At 43.7% G+C, this 18,443-nt stretch overlaps 1 protein-coding gene across 5 annotated transcripts in view; it reads right to left on the minus strand.

Annotated features, from left to right (window-relative positions):
- The window catches only part of LOC129865842 (RAS guanyl-releasing protein 2-like), a 72,471-nt gene extending 54,028 nt beyond the window's left edge, over positions 1-18,443 (minus strand). For 3 of the 5 annotated variants that reach the window (XM_055938880.1, XM_055938879.1, XM_055938883.1), the window contains exon 1: positions 17,998-18,443. The gene's annotated coding sequence lies outside the window, so the exon portion shown is untranslated. Of the gene's footprint in view, positions 1-2,669; positions 2,821-17,997 lie in introns of those variants that run through there. The other 2 variants (XM_055938882.1, XM_055938881.1) reach the window with 1 other exon arrangement.

Genomic DNA, 18,443 nt, shown 5'->3' on the forward strand with positions numbered 1-18,443 from the left:
TGGTCACCTTATGGATGATGTAGCCTCATATTAATCTGTCGTCTAGAATTTGAGCTAGGTTTGGGCAAAACATTTGACGACCCTAATGCTAACAACCCTTTAAAAAAATACAGTATAGTGGTAACGGCCAGACGGATCATGGCGAGAGGTGAGGAGTGTGTTGTGTACCGAAATTCAAGTTGACTTTCATCAATTTTTTTGCCATGACACCAGGGTTACCACCCCTACTCTTACAATAAGTGCCATGGGATTTTTTTAATGATCACAGAGAGTCGGGACACCGGTTTAACTTCCCATCCGAAAAATGGCCCCTTCACTGCCTTGAGATCTACACTGAACAAAAATATAAATGCAACATGTAAAGAGTTGGTCCCATGTTTCATGAGCTGAAATAAAAGATCTCAATTTCTCTCAAATTTTGTGAACAAATGTGTTTACATCCATTTCTCATTTGCCAAGATAATCCATCCACCTGACAGGTGTGGCATATCAAGAAGATGATTAAATGGAAAGATCATTACACAGGTGCACCTTGTCCAAGGACAATAAAAGGCCACTCTAAAATGTGCAGTTTTGTCACACAACACAGGTGTCTCAAGTTGAGGGAGCGTGAATTGGCATGCTGACTGCAGGAATGTCCGCTAGAGCTGTTGCCAGAGAATTTAATGTTAATTTCTTAACCATAAGCCACCAACGTTGTTTTAAAGTATTTGGCAGTACGGCCAACCAGCCTCACAACTGCAGACCACATGTATGGCGTTGTGTGGGCGAGCAATTTGCTGATGTCAACGTTGTGAAGAGAGTTCCCCATGGTGGCGGTGGGGTTATGGTATAGGCAGGCATAAGCTACGGACAACGAACACAATTGCATTTTATCGATGGCAATTTGAATGCACAGCGATACTGTGATGAGATCTTGAGTCCCATTGATGTGCCATTGTCCTGCCTTTTTTTAAGGCAGGACATATAAGATCCATAGATTAGGGCCTAAATGATTCATTTCAATTGACTGATATCCTTTATGAACTGTAACTCAGTAAAATCTTTGAAATTGTTGCACGTTGCGTTTATATTTTTGTTCAGTATACTTAGACCAAAGAAAAGTGACCCCTACTGGTCCTCCAACATCACTTCCAGCAGCATCTGAGCTCCCACCCAGGGACCGACAAGGACCAACCCTGGTTAGCTTCAGAGGCAAGCCTGCATTGGGATGCAACGTGGTATGCTGCTGGTTATTAGATTTTATATGTAACATTGTGCTTCAACCAATGCATACTATAGTCACGCCAATAAAACCAACACTTCTGGTCTATCATGGTTATAGAAATCCATGGATTTGTAACCTGAGAACATCAACAAGGCTTCAACCCTGTCAGTAAATATGTTAATGTGTTGTTGGCTCAAAACTGTTTTACAGCTAACAACACTGCATCCAGCCACAAACTTTCTCTAGTCTGACTTTTCACGTTTCAGTTGCAGCTAAGTAGTTGAAAATGACACTTCAACTAGTGTGCTGAATTGAGGAAGCTAGAGAAAACTCCAGAAGTGTACCAGAGTGGACTATATTTATGAGAAATGGAAAGAGAGCAGAAATGTGTGGTACCACAAGTCACTTCTCTGTTCGTCCCTGTTGGCACCTTATTCTTTCAAGCGCAGTCTGATCCTGTGAGGAGGGTGACGTTGTCGGTTGTCTTTCTTTACAGTCACTCTGCACCTGCTAGATTGGTATCATCTTCACTAATATCATATTCACACGTACAGGTATTGGTTCCTCTGATTTCTCCTTACATTGTGGGATCTGATAACCTACGCGACTGCAACGACGCCACATATTTATCCACCAACCAGCCTCTCTCCATAGACACAAGGACCTGCCCTCCTCTGAATAGCTCTCTGCATTCGGACCTCACTGTTTCAACGGTCCTTCAACCACACAATAGATACGATGGGTCCATTCTCCCTTATCACCAAAGGCTGAAATTACCCATCCTAAATTACCCATGGCTGATGATGATAGCTGCAGGCCTGACAGACCTCATCAACGCTTCTCATCATCAAGGCTCTCATAGACAGACCTGCTAGACTGGCTTTCCCCCAGGATACGCAGTATAGGGTGGGATACACCACCGCATAAAGGGGACACACACACAGTGACTCACACGTAAAGACACATACCAGCACGCACACACACGGATGCGGACACACTGATTTATGCGTACACACACACTCAGAGACACCTGCCCTACCACACACATACACACAGAGACACCTGCCCTACCACACACATACACACGCATATTTGCACGCACACACCCTCCTTGCACCATCAATGACATCCATCATGGTATTGAAAATCCCATGATGAGCCAATGCAAATGTCAGCAGTAAATCCCCAGGGCTGATGTGATATGCCCATGCCTCCCACACATACTGCCATTGATTGGTCTAGAATAGATTCTCCCCAGCATTCCGGGAAAAGGCTCATGATTAATGTCATCAGTGGTAATAGCCATGGGCCTCCACTGTAAAGGAACCAGAGGAAGGATGCATTCTTTAATTCAGACTAATGAGTATTCTATATGTACCAGACCCCGCTCACCCCACTCCAGACCCTGCCAGGTGACCCTTTCCCCAATCTGAATAGGTATTTTAAGAAATGCACACATTACCTTGAATTGCAACAGGCTGCCTCAACCCTAATCCATTTCGGAAGATGTAAAGGTATCTGACCCTGTATCAGTGGTTGGCGTTGGGAGAAATATATCACCGCCTTCTACCCAGCACCCACTGGGGTTCAAGTCCAGGAAGTGGTGCAGGGGAGGGGCCGTTGTTGTTGCATGACAGATATAGACCTCTATATAGGCACCTTCTGAAAGCTAGTTTCTATTTTGAGTGTAGAGTACGAGGATCAGGAAGGGCCACACTTCCTGCCCGGGGCTGTGGTATCTCTGGGACAGGCATGGTAGAGAGGGAGGTTAGGTTACTGCTGCTAACAGAGATTAGTGATGAGAATCGCCAGAGGGAGGGAGAGAGTGAGTGAGAGACAGGGAGCAAGGGATAGAAAGAGAAATGGAGTGAAAAAGGGAGGGAAAGTGTGTAGGAAAGAAAGACATGGAAAATAGAGTGGGAGATGGAGAGATGATGGGAAAGGGAGTAGAAGACAACAGAGATCGATTCCAAAAACTAGTGACAACAATCCCTAAAGTTTGTGTGGGGGAAAGCAACACATACTCCCTGTCATACTTATGAATACAGAAATAAAAGGGAAGTTTCTTGATTGTGAAATGCACTGTAGACAGAACACAGCTGCAGAAAACGGACCCAGACCTTTCAAATACATAGGAACCTTTTGCCAGGCAAGCTCAAATCATGCACAGACAACGTATTTAAAATGATTTAAAATAGTATTTGAACATAGGTCTTCTATATAATCACGGATGTTATGGCAGGCATTGTGGTATGAAAGCCTGTATGTTTTCATTTCTTTATACAGAGGCTTCCTGTTCAACTTCTGTCCTCTAACAGATGTGACAACTAGCTACATAAGTAACATAACAAATGCCGGAAGTCTGTGGGTGTGTGTTTTTACTATCCATGTGGGGACCAGAAGTCCTCACAAAGGATAGTAAAACAAGGAACATTTTCGCTGGTCCCCAAAGGAAAAGGGCTATTTTAGGGTTAGGTTACAATTAGGGTTTAGGGTTAGGGGTTAGGGAAAGAAGGATTTTGAATGGGAATCAATTGTTTCGTCCCCACAAGGATAGTAAAACGAACGTGTGTGTGTGTGTGTGTGTGTGTGTGTGTGTGTGTGTGTGTGTGTGTGTGTGTGTGTGTGTGTGTGTGTGTGTGTGTGTGTGTGTGTGTGTGTGTGTGTGTGTGTGTGTGTGTGTGTGTGTGTGTGTGTTTGTGCTTTAAATAAGTTGTTACATGAATAAGGATTACATGAACAATGAGTTTAGCTGATATCGATATCTCCTCTTCATACTCCTCATTGAAATCACCAAGACACAGTACGGTTAACACTTTCTCTCACTTAGCGTTATCTCCTCACACACACACACACGCTATAATGTTTACATATTTTGCATTACTCATCTCATATGTATATTCTGTATTCTATTCCATTCTACCCTATTTTAGTCTGTACCGACATTGCTCGTCCAAATATTTATATATTCTTAATTCCATTCTTTTAGATGTGTGTGTATTGTTGTGAAATTGTTAGATATTACTGCACTGTCAGAGCTAGAAACACAAGCATTTCGCTACACCTGCAATAACAGCTGCTCAACATGTGTATGTTACCAATAAAATTTGATATTCCTATTTCTATGCTGAAAGATGTGTGAGATGAGAGCAAGACGAGAGTGACAGATCAACTGAGAAATGACTCGCCTCAGCCTGGTTACGGTAACTACCCACAAGGCACTATGCCAAGACACTTTTGTTTCTCTCTAATTTCTCTCTCTCCCCCTTCATCGTTCCTCTCTTCAGTCTCTCTAACTCCCCGCAGTGCTGAATTGAGTTTCAAAATTTGCTTCCTGTTGTTGATGGGCTGTCGTGATCCCTGAGGCAAGCTAACCGTCTCTCAGCCAGCTATCATTAAACTCCCCACAATGCAAATATGGGCCTCTTTTTTACCCCACGGGCAGAGGATGAACACCGCCAGATCCACTATAGCCAATATGATACATGCATTATAGACCGAGATAAGCTTTGACTATTCCAGGAGGACATCCTCAAAATATCCTCATTCAAAATGCCGGTACAGACCTCGGATTAAATCATATTAATTTGCTTTCAAATACATTTCTTTTGATTGAGCCTTGATTGAGGGTTTGCACTTTTGGGACTACTTCGTTGGTTACATTTTCTCCCCCGGGCAAGCTCAATCAAGCACAGATAAAGTTATTTGTAAGAAGATAATTACTATTTGAACGCAGGTCTGCCATTGACATTCTCAAGTAACAACGAGTAATGTCTAGTATTAAAGTCACAGATACCTCACTTTTCTTTAGTCTTGTTTAAAATCCAACCCCACATACTGCGTTTTCTCTAGATGGCGCCGGAGAAGAAGGCAGACGTTTTACGTGCCCCCAGCCGATTGTGTTTTTTTGTGTTGTTTGGAACTAATTGTTTACTTATTTTGTATATAATGTTGCCGCTACCGTCTCTCAAGACTGCGATTACTCACCACGAACTAGCAGAATCCATGAATCTGACGAGCCTGACGCAAAAGATATACTGCTTCCTCGGGAATAGGCCCCGATCCCCGTGATGTGTGTGAAGAGGAGGTCGGAGAAAGAGGGGCCCAAGGTCGGGCTGCCTTCTGAGAATTTGTAGGCGATGGAATAAACCCCCACTTCCCTCCATTCTGCTAGAAAATTTTCAATCTTTGGAGAATAGAATCAATGAGTTACGCGGAAGATTAAACTACCAACGGGACATTAAAAACTGTAGCATCTTATGCTTCACGGAGTCGTGGCTGAACAACGACAATATCAACATACAGCTGGCTGGTTATATGATGTACCGGCAGGATACAACAGCGGCGTCTGGTAAGACAAGGGGCGGCGGTCTATGTATTTTGTAAACAACAGCTGGTGCACGAGTTTCTCATGACAAGCTGTAGACCACACTACCTACCGAGAGAGTTTTCATCTGTATTCTTTGTAGCTGTTTACATACCACCAAAGTCAGAGGCTGGCACTAAGACAGCATTGAATGAGCTGTATTCCGCCTTAAGCAAACAAGAAAACGCTCACCCAGAGACGGCGCTCCTAGTAGCCGGGGACTTTAATGCAGGGAAACTTAAATCCGTTTACCAAATTTCTATCAGCATGTTAAATGTGCAACCAGAGGGAAAAGGATCTGACCAAATCTGACCATAATTCTATTCTCCTGATTTCCGCTTACAAGCACAAATTAAAGCAGGCAGCACCAGTGACTAGATCAATAAAAAAAAGTGGTCAGAAGAAGCAGATACTAAGCTACAGGACTGTTTTGCTAGCACAGACTGGAATATGTTCCGGGATTCATCCGATGGCATTTAAGAATACACCACATCAGTCATTGGCTTCATCAATAAGTGCAACAATGACGTCGTCCCCACAGTGACCGTACGTACATACTAGAGGTCGATCGATTAATCATAACAATCGTAAATTGGCCTTTTTGGAAGCCGATTACACTGCAATCCATGAGAAGACAGGCTGACCACCTGCAACATCAAAAGGACCTTGTGGCTGCAGAGCCATGGTAAGTTGCTAGCTAGCATTAAACGTATCTGAGAAAAAACTATTAATCTTCACATAATCACTAGTTAACTACACATGGTTGATGATATTACTAGGTTAACTAGCTTGTCCTGCGTTGCATATAATCAATGCGGTGCCTGTTAATTTACCATCGAATCACAGCCTACTTTAACAAAAGCGTTTTTTGCAAAAAAGGCACAATCATTGCACAAATGTACCTAACCTTGAACATCAATGCCTTTCTTAAAATCAATACACAGAAGTATATTTTTTGTAACCTGCATATTGAGTTCAAATAAATGCATGTTAGCAGGTAATATTAACTAGGGAAATTGTGTCACTTCTCTTGCGTTCAGTGCAAGCAGAGTCAGGGTATATGCAGCAGTTTGGGCCGCCTGGCTCGTTGCGAACTGTGTAAAGACCATTTCTTCCTAATAAAGACCGTAATTAATTTTCCAGAATTTGACATCATTATGACATAACATTGAAGGTTGTGCAATGTAACAGCAATATAACAGAATATTTAGAACGATTCCGTATTTCACTGAAAGAATAAACGTTTTGTTTTCGAAATGATAGTTTCCGGATTTGACCATATTAATGACCAAAAGCTCGTATTTCTGTCTTTGATATGATATTTGATAGAGCAGTCTGACTGAGTTGTGGCAGGCATCAGCAGGCTCGTAAGCATTCATTCAAACAGGACTTTACTGCGTTTGCCAGCAGCTATTAGCAATGCTTGACACACAGCTCTGTTTATGAAATCAAGTCTATCAACTCCCGAGATTAAGCTGGCAATACTAAAGTGCCTATAGGAACATCCAATAGTCAAAGGTATATGAAATACAAATGGTATAGAGAGAAATAGTCGACGCGTCATAATTCCTATAATAACTACAACCTAAAACTTCTTAACTGGGAATATTGAAGACTCATGTTAAAAGGAACCACCAGCTTTCATATGTTCTCATGTTCTGAGCAAGGAACTTAAACATGAGCTTTTTTACATGGCACATATTGCACTGTTACTTTCTTCTCCAACACTGTGTTGTTGCATTATTTAAATCAAATTGAACATGTTTCAATATTTATTTATGTATTATATTAAGTTAAAATAAAAAAGTGTTCATTCAGTATTGTTGTAATTGTCATTATTTAAAAAATAATATCTATATATATATATATATATATATATCTATATATATATATCTATATATATATCTATAAACAGACTAAGTGGACAGTTTGATTTCACAGAAGTGTGATTGACTTGGAGTTACATTGTGTTGTTTAAGTGTTCCCTTATTTTTTTGAGCAGTATATATATATATCTATATATAATAATATATTAAATAAATAAATAATAATTATTATTTGAATTTTTATATATATATATATAAAAATTCAAATAATAATTATTATTTATTTATTTAATATATTATTATATATAGATATATATATATACTGCTCAAAAAAATAAGGGAACACTTAAACAACACAATGTAACTCCAAGTCAATCACACTTCTGTGAAATCAAACTGTCCACTTAGGAAGCAACACTGATTGACAATACATTTCACATGCTGTTGTGCAAATGGAATAGACAAAAGGTGGAAATTATAGGCAATTAGCAAGACACCCCCAATAAAGGAGTGGTTCTGCAGGTGGTGACCACAGACCACTTCTCAGTTCCTATGCTTCCTGGCTGATGTTTTGGTCACTTTTGAATGCTGGCGGTGCTTTCACTCTAGTGGTAGCATGAGACGGAGTCTACAACCCACACAAGTGGCTCAGGTAGTGCAGCTCATCCAGGATGGCACATCAATGCGAGCTGTGGCAAGAAGGTTTGCTGTGTCTGTCAGCGTAGTGTCCAGAGCATGGAGGCGCTACCAGGAGACAGGCCAGTACATCAGGAGACGTGGAGGAGGCCGTAGGAGGGCAACAACCCAGCAGCAGGACCGACACCTCCGCCTTTGTGCAAGGAGGAGCAGGTGGAGCACTGCCAGCGCCCTGCAAAATGACCTCCAGCAGGCCACAAATGTGCATGTGTCTGCTCTAACGGTCAGAAACAGACTCCATGAGGGCGGTATGAGGGCCCGACGTCCACAGGTGGGGGTTGTGCTTACAGCCCAACACCGTGCAGGACGTTTGGCATTTGCCAGAGAACACCAAGATTGGCAAATTCGCCACTGGCGCCCTGTGCTCTTCACAGATGAAAGCAGGTTCACACTGAGCACGTGACAGACGTGACAGAGTCTGGAGAACCCGTAGAGAACGTTCTGCTGCCTGCAACATCCTCCAGCATGACCGATTTGGCGGTGGATCAGTCATAGTGTGGGGTGGCATTTCTTTGGGCGCCGCACAGCCCTCCATGTGCTCGCCAGAGGTAGCCTGACTGCCATTAGGTACCGAGATGAGATCCTCAGACCCCTTGTGAGACCATATGCTGGTGCGGTTGGCCCTGGGTTCCTCCTAATGCAAGACAATGCTAGACCTCATGTGGCTGGAGTGTGTCAGCAGTTCCTGCAAGAGGAAGGCATTGATGCTATGGACTGGCCTGCCCGTTCCCCAGACCTGAATCCAATTGAGCACATCTGGGACATCATGTCTCGCTCCATCCACCAACGCCACGTTGCACCACAGACTGTCCAGGAGTTGGCGGATGCTTTAGTCCAGGTCTGGGAGGAGATCCCTCAGGAGACCATCCGCCACCTCATCAGGAGCATGCCCAGGTGTTGTAGGGAGGTCATACAGGCACGTGGAGTCCACACACACTACTGAGCCTCATTTTGACTTGTTTTAAGGACATTACATCAAAGTTGGATCAGCCTGTAGTGTGGTTTTCCACTTTAATTTTGAGTGTGACTCCAAATCCAGACCTCCATGGGTTGATAAATTTGATTTCCATTGATAATTTGTGTGATTTTGTTGTCAGCACATTCAACTATGTAAAGAAAAACGTATTTAATAAGAATATTTCATTCAGTCAGATCTAGGATGTGTTATTTTAGTGTTCCCTTTATTTTTTTGAGCAGTGGATATATATATATCTTTTTTTTTAATTCTTTTTTTTTTTAATCGTCCGATTAATCGGTATCGGCTTTTTTTGGTCCTCCAATAATCGGTATTGGTGTTGAAAAATCACAATCGGTCAAACTCTAGTACATACCCCAACCAGAAGCCATGGATTTCAGGAAGCATCCTCACTGAGCTAAAGGCTAACACCGCCGCTTTCAAGTAGCGGGACTCTAACTCGGAAGCTTATAAGAAATCCCGCTATGCCCTCCGACGAACCATCAAACAGGCAAAGCTTCAATACAGGACTAAGATCGAGTCATACTACACTGGCTCTGACGCTCGTTGGATGTGGCAGGGCTTGCAAACCATTACAGACTACAAAGGGAAGCACAGCCGAGAGCTGCCCAGTGACACGAGCCTACCAGACGAGCTAAACTAATAACACTGAAACATGCATGAGAGCACCAGCTGTTCCGGAAGACTGTGTGATCACGCTCTCCGCAGCCGATGTGAAGGCCGCAGGGCCAGACGGATTACCAGGACATGTACTGCGAGCAGGCGCTGACCAACTGGCAAGTGTCTTCATGGACATTTTCAACCTCTCCCTATCCGAGTCTGTAATACCAACATGTTTCAAGCAGACCACCATAGTCCCTATGCCCAAGAACACTAAGGTAAACTGCCTAAATGACTACCAACCCGTAGCACTCACATCTGTAGCCATGAAGTGCTTTGAAAGGCTGGTCATGGCTCACATTAACACCATTATCCCAGAAACCCTAGACCCACCCTAATTTGCATACCGCCCCAACAAATCCACAGATGATGCCATCTCTATTGCACTCCACACTGCCCTTTCCCACCTGGACAAAAAGTGAGAATGCTATTCATTGACTACAGGTCAGTGTTCAACAGCATAGTGCCCTCAAAGCTCATCAATAAGCTAAGGACCCTGGGACTAAACACCTCCCTCTGCAACTGGATCCTGGACTTCCTGACAGGCCGCCCCCAGGTGGTAAGGGTAGGTGGTAACAACACATCCGCCATGCTGATCCTCAACACAGGGGCACCTCAGGGGTGCGTGCTCAGTCCCCTCCTGTACTCACTGTTCACTCATGACTGACCGGCCAGGCATGACTCCAACACCATCATTAAATTTGCTGATGACGGTTTTGAGGGAGCAGGTCAGGTCAGAGACCTGGCCGCGTGGTGCCAAGACAATAACCTCTCTCTCAACGTAATCAAGACAAAGGAGATGATTGTGAACTACAGGAAAAAGAGGACAGAGCACGCCCCCATTCTCATCGACGGGGCTGCAGTGGAGCAGGTTGAGAGCTTCCTTGGTGTCCACATCACCAACAAACTATCATTGTCCAAGCACACCAAGACAGTTGTGAAGAGGGCACAACAAAACCTATTCCCCCTCAGGAGACTGAAAAGATTTGGCCCTTAGATCCTCAAAAGGTTCTACAGCTGCACCATCAAGAGTATTCTGACTGGTTGCATCACTGCCTGGTATGGCAACTGCTCGGGCTCTGACCGCAAGGCCCACAGAGGGTAGTGCGAACGGCCCAGTACATCACTGGGGCCAAGATTCCTGCCATACAGGAACTCTATACAAGGCGGTGTCAGAAGAAGGCCCTAAAAATTGTCAAAGACTCCAGCCATCCTAGTCATAGACTGTTCTCTCTGCTACCACACGGCAAGCGGTACCGGAGCGCCAAGTCTAGGTCCATGAGGCTTCTAAACAGCTTCTACCCCCCAAGCCATAAGACTCCTGAACATCTAGTCAAAGTCTACACTATCAAGCTATTAGATAAACACTGAGCAATAGAAGGGTATGTGTGGATTTTTGTGGACACAGACATAAACTGAGGTCACAACAGGAATAATGAAATGTATGAACACACGCTCTATTGCAGGAGTATGGTAAATTCATTTAAACAAGTAAAGTGTATACTTTCACACCTGTTGCAGATACTGGATGTAGACAGTGCACTCTAGTCAGAATAAGCATGAATACTCTGCTTTTACTACTCAACAGGGAAGATACTCCTGTGTGGTCACCCATTGTCTTTCCATTTGTTCTCCCAGCCACCTCCTTGACTATGTATCACCTGGCTGCTTTAATTATGGACAGCTTGACCTTTAGCTGTTACGTATGCCTCTCTCTCTCTCTCCCAGGCATTCCATCTTTGCCCTTTAAGGTGAAAGGAGCACTGACAGGATGAAGTTGCCCAGGTCCTCTGGCTCCTCTCAGGAACGTGTGGGGGAGTGAAGGCGAGAGAGAGAGAGAGAGAGAGAGAGAGAACAAATGAATGAAGGAGAGAAAGTAGGAGATGGAGGAAGGGAGGGAAAGAAAGAAAAAATGAAAGAGCGTGGAAGAGAGAGAACGAGAGGGAGAGAGTAGGAGAGGAGGCAGTGAAGCGTACCCCGGTGATGCGACTGCATGCCTCTGGTTAGCTGTTTCCCTGTAATTACTTTCTTTGTTGGTTTATTTTGCTCTCCTGAGATTGATTTTGCTTCTTCTGTCTTTCAACTGATCAGCTTCTGTACTTCCTTCCTCCATCCTTCTCATTCTCACTCTCGGCCAGTCCTAAATCCCTCTCTTTCCTTCTCTACCACCCCCACCACCACCACCACTTTCCTTCTCCCTCACCCCTCTCTATCCCTCCTCTAACCAGATCTCAGTCCTTTGGCATAAATTAGCCCTTTACAAAGAATCCAATTAAGGCCAGTTTGCCTAACAAGGCACTGGAGCATGGCGGCGTTGACGCAAGTCAGAGAGGTCGCTGGCTGCTCTAGGAGCCTCTGGAGACAAGCAAAATGTTAAGCATGTATACAGAAGGCTTTGGGAGAGGCAATGTGCCTGCAGAAAGAGAAGAGAGGAGGTGAGTTACTGTATATACAGGGAGAGATCTATTTTCTAACTGCGCATCACACCCTCCCTTGCTGAATTCCTTTTGTTCATGCTGCTGAGGTGTGGATCACCAATCAAATGACTTGTTGTAGGTTCTATCACGCCACATGTAACGGAGGTGCTTTTTATGGATTTATTTAACCCTTATTTTATTTGTTCAGGTAAATTGACTGAGAACACATTCTCATTTACAGCAACGACCTGGGGAATAGTTACAGGGAAGCCAATTAGTGAATGAGCCAATGAGTTACCTTGCCTGAGATCTGAAGACTTGCGTTAACTCCTGAGCTAATGCTCTGGCTTCAGCTCAGAGGGCTAACGATCTGGCAGCATGCAGGAGAACCAGGGTTCAAACACTTCTCTCAGTGGGCCTTTGAATGAACATAGTGCAAGAAGGAGGCCTAATAGAAAGTAAATGGCACATGGATCAATCAACTAAGAAATTGGTTGTTTTGATTTGGACCAATTGTCTGATTTGATTTTGCAAAGGGATTTTGTATTGAAAGTGCTGCATACTATGAGTGGTGGCTAAAGGGAGCACGAGCAAAGACAGTGGATGGATAAAAACATATTTTACATGATGGCGCAATTCTCTAAATCAGAAACTGATTCGCAAAAAGAGCAGAGTAAGAAGCATGTTACCCAATATTAAAATAATAGCAGCAGTTAATCAACAACATACACACTCAGCTCGTCATGCAACTTGAACAGGATCTCACCAAAACAAGCTGATGAGGTTTGACTTTAGAAGACCTGTACATATACACTACATGGTATGTGGACACCCCTTCAAATTAGTGGATCCGGCTATTTCAGCCACACCCGTTGCTGACAGTTGAATAAAAATCGAGCACACAGCCATGTAATCTCCATTGACAAACATTGGCAGTAGAATGGCCTGTACTGAAGAGCTCAGTGACTTTCAACGTGGCACCGTTAGAGGATGCCACCTTTCCAACAAGTCAGTTCGTCAAATTTCTGCCCTGCTAGAGCTGCCCCAAAGCTCACAGAACGGGACCGCCAAGTGACGAAGCGTGTAGCGTGTAAAAATCGTCTTTCCTCGGTTGCAACACTCAATACCGAGTTCAAACCTGCCTCTGGAAGCAACGTCAGCCCAGAAATGTTTGTCGGAAGCTTCATGAAATGGGTTTCCATGGCCATACATTTTAAAAACAGTGTGCCCCTTTACCCCTACCTACATGTACATATTACCTCAATCAACTCGACTAACCTGTTCCCCAAGACATTGACTCGATACCTGTACCCCCTGTATATACACTGTAGCCTCGTTATTGTATTGTGTTACTTTAGTTTATTTAGTAAATATTTTTTTTACTTTACTTTTCTTAAAACTGCATTGTTGGTTAAGGGTTTGTAAGTAAGCATTTCACAGTAAGGTCTGCACCTGTTTTAGTCGGTGCATGTGACAAATACATTTTGATTTGATTAATATAAGAATTTTTAAAGGATTTATACTTTTACTTTTGATACTTAAGTATATTTGAGCAATTACATTTACATTTGATACTTACGTATATTTAAAACCAAATACTTTTAGACTTTTACTCAAGTAGTATTTTACTGGCTGACTTTCACTTTTACTAGAGTAACTTTCTATTAAGGTATCTATACATTTACTCAAGTATGACAATTGGTAACTTTTTCCACCACTGGTCGAGATCAGTGTGGAAGAACTTGACTGGCCTGCACAGAGCCCTGACCCCAACCCCATCGAACACCTTTGAGATTAATTGGAACGCAGACAGCGAGCCAGGCCTATTCACCAAACATCAGTGGCCAACCTCAATAATGCTCTTTTGGCTGAATGGAAGCAAGTCCCTGCAGCAATTTTCCAACATCTAGCAGATAGCATTCCCAGAGGAGTGGAGGCTGTTATAGCAACAAAGGGGAATTAACTCCATATTAATGCCAATGATTTTGGAATGAGATGTTCGACGAGCAGGTGTCCACATACGTTTGGCCATGTGGTGTATCTCTCCCATCATCCCACTGTATTGCTGTAATGTTCTTTGTCAGAAGCTTTATTGAAAACCCCCAGACAGACAGACTTACAAGTCAAAGCCTTAAAGGCTTTGGTTGTTACAATTCTAATAGTTCGTCGAATTTCAGTTCATGTGACAAAACAAGCAAGTATAGTGTAGAGAATCATTGTACCATCTAACCGCTGTGAAATATCTTTTCCATAACCAAAAGCATTGTATTTTCAGCTTTTTGAAGCTGGTGTACAAAACCGAAAGTAAAAGAAGCCAACATGAAACTTAAGAACGGGAATCATAGAAATTGTGCACATAGAACAGATCTACCGCTTCTTAGACTTGCATTCAATGAGAATGACAGATTTATAACTCACATTTTCATGTGGATTTGGACAGGTTGCCTAAAAAGTTACATATTGCAGCTTTAAGTCTGACAGAAAACATCCTAGTGGGTCAAATCAGTGAGGCTGAAGAACAAAAACACATCCAGAACACCAGGCCCTGTCCTAATCCCCGCTGCTCCGTGGGCGGTTGGAGGAAAGTGCCTGACAGAGCCGGTGGAGTCAGGCCGCCCACACCCCTGTCTGAGCTCCCACACACACACACACACACACACACAGAGTAATGTAGGGTTTTCTCCAACAGTGAATTCAGCAGAAGTTCCACCCCAATTAATTTTCAACAAGGGCACGCAGAGAAAATGTGCAGGGGATTGTGGGAAGGTGAGCGGCGAGGACCCTACTAGTAGAGCGGTAGAAAAGGTTGAACTTTATACATATTTCAAGTGCAGCGTTGGAGACGCGGCGGAGTTAACCCTTATCAAGATGGGGCATCGCTCTGGTCAAAACCCACTAATGAGGCCGGTGGATCGATACCCAAACAAAGTAAGCCTGGGTTTGACCTGTGGAGCCACACATAGCATGGTGCACAGACTGGAATGTAACCCAATGCTCATAGCTGATTCATATCACTGTGTATAGGGATTTATATGCTGTAATCAGTGGTGGGTAGCAGCACTCCAAAGCGCTTATGAATAACATTAGACCTAATAGTTATTGCACGTGTGCTGTGTAGCTATTATTGCCCTTGTACCCTGTAACCTGGGTCTCGACCCCGCCGTGTGCAACTGGGTCCTGGACTTTCTGACGGGCCGCCCCAGGTGGTGAGGGTAGGAAACAACATCTCCACCCCGCTGATCCTCAACACTGGGGCCCCACAAGGGTGCGTTCTCAGCCCTCTCCTGTACTCCCTGTTCACCCATGACTGCGTGGCCATGCACGCCTCCAACTCAATCATCAAGTTTGCAGACGACACTACAGTAGTTTGGCTTGATTACCAACAACGACGAGACGGCCTACAGGGAGGAGGTGAGGGCCCTCGGAGTGTGGTGTCAGGAAAATAACCTCCCACTCAACGTCAACAAAACAAAGGAGATGATCGTGGACTTCAGGAAACAGCAGAGGGAGCACCCCCGTATCCACATCAACGTGACAATAGTGGAGAAGGTGGAAAGTTTTAAGTTCCTTGGCGTACACATCACAGACAAACTGAAATGGTCCACCCACACAGACAGCGTGGTGAAGAAGGCGCAACAGCGCCTCTTCAACCTCAGGTGGCTGAAGAAATTTGGCTTGTCACCAAAAACACTCAAACTTTTACAGATGCACAATCGAGAGCATCCTGTCGAGCTGTATCACCGCCTGGTACGGCAACTGCTCCGCCCACAACCGTAAGGCTCTCCAGAGGGTAGTGAGGTCTGCACAACACATCACCGGGGCAAACTACCTGCCCTCCAGGACACCTACACCACCCGATGTCACAGGAAGGCCAAAAAGATCATCAAGGACAACAACCACCCGAGCCACTACCTGTTCACCCCGCTATCATCCAGAAGGCAAGGTCAGTACAGGTACATCAAAGGTGGGACCGAGAGACTGAAAAACAGCTTCCATCTCAAGGCCATCAGACTGTTAAACAGCCATCACTAACATTGAGTGGCTGCTGCCAACATACTGACTCAAATCTCTAGCCACTTCAATAATTAAAAATTGGATGTAATAAATGTATCACTAGTCACTTTAAACAATGCCACTTTATATAATGTTTACATACCCTACATTACTCATCTCATATGTATATACTGTACTCTAAACCATCTACTGCATCTTGCCTATGCCGTTCGGCCATTGCTCAACCATATATATTTATATGTACATATTCTTATTAATTCCTTTACACTTGTGTGTATCAAGGTAGTTGTTGTGAAATTGTTAGGAATTGTTAGATTACTTGTTAGATATTACTGCACGGTCGGAACTAGAAGCACAAGCATTTTGCTACACTCGCATTAACATATGTATGTGACAAATCAAATTTGATTTGAATATGATGTAGGACTATGAGTGATATTAGTGTAGCAATATATTTTACCAGGTCATAACAATGCCTCGTTTTTCCTCGCTATTCAAATCATACACTGATAAAATATAAACGGAACATGTAAAGTGCTGGTCCCATGTTTCATGAGCTGAAATAAAAGATCCCAGTATTGTTCCATACGCATAAAAAGCATATTTCTCTCATGGTTTGTGCAGAAATTTCTTTACACCCCTGTTCGTGAGCATTTTATCCTTTGTCAAGATAATCCATCCACCTGACAGTTCTTGCATATCAAGATGTTGATTAAACAGCATGATGATTACACAGGTGCACCTTGTGCTGGGGACAATAAAAGGTCACTGTGAAATATGCAGTTTCATTACACAACACAATGCCACAGATGTCCCAAGTTTGTGAGTTGGAGTGTGCATTTGGCATGCTGACTGCAGGAACGTCTACCAGAGCTGTTGCCAGATCATTTAATGGGGGAAAAACTTTTTCTGATTGGCTGGGCCTGGCACCCCAGTGGGTCGGCCTGGCTCCCAATTGGGTGGGCCTATGCCTTCCCATGCTCACCCATGGATGCGCCCCTGCCCAGTATGTGAAATCCATAGATTAGGGCCTAATGAATTCATTTCAAATGACTGATTTCCTTATATGAACTGTAACTCATGTTGCGTGTATGTTGCATGTTGCGTGTATATTTTTGTTCAGTATAGATGAATAGCCATACAGTGAGTTTCTCCGTGTTGAACAATGATGTAATGAGGTCTATAGCTGCTATTGTACCTCCCTAATTATAACAGAGGGCAGAATAGACAGCCCAGACTAAACAGCTGTGGTAACATTATCTATGGCAGTCTTAACATGATAACCCTGTCTGTCTCATACACAAATATAGCCTATCTAATTCATCCAATAGGGGTGAGAATACTCTCACCCTGGTATTCGGCTACTGTGAAAACCACAAAGGTGCGGTTGCTAGAGAATGCAATAACGCGCCACTGCCTACTTACTGCTCACTGATTTTTTGATTTCATGGGGCAATGTGTGTGGTTATGATGTATGAAGCGCAGTACATACCCAATGCATGAGTTTACATGATTAACCCTCTCTTGCCCGATTGCCCGTAAATCATATCCAATCGTTGCTCAAAAACCATTGCGCAACTTGGGGATCATTGAAAGAGCCATTGGAAAAGAAAACACTATTCAAATATAACTTGCGTCACAGCTTGCCTCTTTTCAAATAACCCTCCACAAGCTCGCCTTATGAGGTATAAAGAGAAAAGTGAGTTGAATGATGCCAAGAGCCGTCCAAACCACGAGAAATCAGTCATATGTGGTTATAAAATAACGCGGACCACGCATTACATCACAGGTGTATAACCCTGCACTCTGCTGTAGACTAGAGATAGATGTCTTACCTTCAGAGTTTGAAGAGTCCCATCACACGAAATGTCTGCCCAGTCAATAATGTCAGACAGTGTGCCAAGATACCTTTCATAAACAAATTACCCGACAATGCAGGCTGGCTGTTCCGATGATCTAACTGTTAGGGTATAGCCTTTTTGGTAGCCCCTAAACCAAATGATAAAGCCCATGCATGCACTTGCAAGTCCTTGGAAAAAGACGCAGAAAATTATGCGGGAAATGAAGTCATAAGTTTCAAATAGGAGATCCGTTGGAGTTGATGCTACAGGTCCCAAATGCACATTTCTGCCCGTGCAACGAACTACCGCCTGCACTTAGCACCAAGTTAAAATAGATGGCTGTTGCTGCTTAGGCTACCCTCATTTCTGTTGATCCCTAGAGCCGTACTAACTCACGTGTGCTCTGCTATGTGGTTCACAATGCAATGGTTTAGCTCAAT

Source organism: Salvelinus fontinalis, chromosome 11 (genome assembly GCF_029448725.1).
Source record: "Salvelinus fontinalis isolate EN_2023a chromosome 11, ASM2944872v1, whole genome shotgun sequence".
In the NCBI taxonomy this organism is placed as follows: Eukaryota; Metazoa; Chordata; class Actinopteri; order Salmoniformes; family Salmonidae; genus Salvelinus; species Salvelinus fontinalis.